The sequence below is a fragment of the Belonocnema kinseyi genome, chromosome 3 (assembly GCF_010883055.1).
Source record: "Belonocnema kinseyi isolate 2016_QV_RU_SX_M_011 chromosome 3, B_treatae_v1, whole genome shotgun sequence".
Classification (NCBI taxonomy): Eukaryota; Metazoa; Arthropoda; class Insecta; order Hymenoptera; family Cynipidae; genus Belonocnema; species Belonocnema kinseyi.
This window is the reverse complement of record NC_046659.1, coordinates 100241985-100244705: the sequence shown is the minus strand read 5'-3', so window position 1 is coordinate 100244705 and position 2721 is coordinate 100241985.

The following is a 2721-nucleotide window of genomic DNA, read 5'->3' as shown; positions in this document are numbered from 1 at the left end:
TCTATATTCTGTGTTGTAGAAACATTAACTGTAATATTTTTATTGAAAATTCATATTTTTTGGTTTGTAATTACTTCTTCGTTGAAAGTTGAACTACCTTTCGGAAAAATTAATTTTTTGGTTGTTGAAGATTCATACTTTTAAAATAATTTTTTTAACTGAAACTTTAACTTTCGTCTTTTTGTCTTGGAAAATCAACAATTATGTAACAAATTTTATAATATGGTAGGAAATTCAACTATTTTGTTGAAGGTTCTATTTTTTTATATAAATTTAATTAATCCAAGCAGCTATTTTATTTTTGGTTAAAAATTAATTTTTTAGTTAAAAAATTAAACTATTTGGTTGAAAATTTATGTAGCTAATTTTAAATTTGTCTTTCTTGGTAGAAACATAATCTGCTTGGTTAAAAATGAATCATTTTTATAAAAAAATTTTTTATTTTGTTGAAAAACTATTTTTGTCGTTGAAAACTGAATTTTTTTCTTGAAACATTACATTTCTGGTTTGAAAATTGAACTTTTGTGTGTAGAATTTTTGTCTTTTCGTCCTAAAAATTCCATGGTTTGTTAAAAACTTCAAATATTTTGTGAAATTATCGTTTTTTATATTAATTTATTATATTAAAAGTTAGCATATAAAATTTTTTTTGTGTATAACTTTATTTCTTTATTGACAATTTTGTATAACTTAATAAGTTTGAGCGCGCCTAGGGTGCGAGACTGTTCGTTCTCGTTCTTCGCGCTCGATAATTTATATATCTCGCGCTTTGCGCTCGATAATGTATTTGCCTGGTTCTGGATCTTCGTGCACAGACTTTTTAAAACTAAAGGTGAAAGCATCAAAAGCAGAAATTTCGTGATTGTGAATTCTCTTTTGTTAAAGCTCCTTTTGCATAACGAACCCATTCTCATCACGTATCTCGTGCTTCGTACTCGAATTTGTCCTACAAATTGTACATGATTTGCATAAATGTATATTATTACAATTCATAACATGAATTGATATTAAAACAGACGTAGTTTCATGGAATCGTTTAAAAAGTGCACATTCTTTAAAAAAAATTTGTTATTGAACATTTTATTGAAACTTCTGCCGGTTTTTCAAAAACTGAATTTGCTTATATACAATACTATTTTTACGATTTAAACATTACACATCGATGGTGCGTACGAAGACTATCACCGTTCAGCGCTTGACGAACACAAACACCGTTCGACGCTCCTAGCGAAGTGTAGCACGGTTCCAAATTTCTTAAAGAAGAGTAGCACCACTCTTTGAGCACTCGCGAAGCTAAGCACTACTCGCGGGTGCTTGCGAAGATTAAAACGACTCGCTTTTGCTTATCAAACTATTTAGTTCAAATTCATGTAATAATATATTGTCAAAGTCTATTATCAATACCAATAATTTCAAATAGGAGTCCGTACGTTATTTACAAAGGTTGTCAATTTGATGAGTACTTGATTTGAATAACAAAACATTAAAAGGAATTACTTGAACGCTTTGTTGCAGTAAAATTAAGTATGATTTTAAATTTAGTCTCTGAAATACATGTTATATATATTTTTTTCTTACAAAATTTAGATTGCATTAATTCACAGATAAACAATTTTTAAATCATTTTTAAAGATTTTAGATATCATTATAGAAGTGTATTTTGAAACTCAGAAATCGATTTATGATGTTTTTAGAACAAGGATGTGTTTATTTGTATGTGTGTGTGTGTGTGTGTGACGTAAAAATACGGCTTGATAGACTCGTTGTTTTTTAAAGTTATAGGGCTTATTTTTTCGTCTTCGAGTATCAAAGAAATTTATATGGTTTTTATTTTGATTTGCACAGAACACTTCTCGCACAGCATGTCAAAATACACTATTCAGATGATGCGTTAGGAGTGGCTTGCCTTTACGTGCTATGCTATGCGCAAACCCGCCACCACCCTCATGGAAGACAGCTTTTGCATTCGCAGTTATAGTCCCAGAAAATAGAGAACAATAGAGGGAGTACTGAAACGCGATACAGTAAACCTGCGCGAGGAGTTGTTGATAGATCAGTTGGTTAAGGCGAATTAACTGGCTCAAACAAGGCATGCTGAAGCCGTAGACCGGGGTTCGAATCTCGGCGGAGCTAACCAGAAATTTTTTCTTGCAGGATTTTCGGCAAGAGGCGATCCATGAAAACGCAAAAGTGGAAAAAAGTAAAGAATTAGTGTTGTGGCCGAAATGTTAATAAGAAAATAAAAAATAATGATTTTCTCGTTCTATTTCAAAAGGTATTTTGGAGCAACTTCAACTCAAAATAATTATGTTTGTACAACTTGCAGTTTACGCATTTAAATTTTTTCTTTTGACTGTTGATCTTACAAGGAGTGAAAATCTGATATGTAAATGCATGCTAACAATTATATTGTTTCTCGTTTCATTAAAAGATAATACTTTCTGACCGGCGGCAAGAGGTGGTTTTCTACCTCGTCTGAGGTCGGATTGTTAGAAAAGGTACCAAAACACCTGTCCAACCCTTTTACAACTTTTAAAACCATCAAAAATGTTCTTCTACTCATTTGACCCTTTGTAAGTTATGCTAAGTTTCGCCAGCGCTGTTTAAGTAATGCTAATATTTGTCAGCGATGTATTAGTTGGAAATCTTTTTGAACGGTGCTAGTCTTCTTACGAACTATCGACATACTGTCTACTAAGCAGCTTTACCGTATTTTTAAAT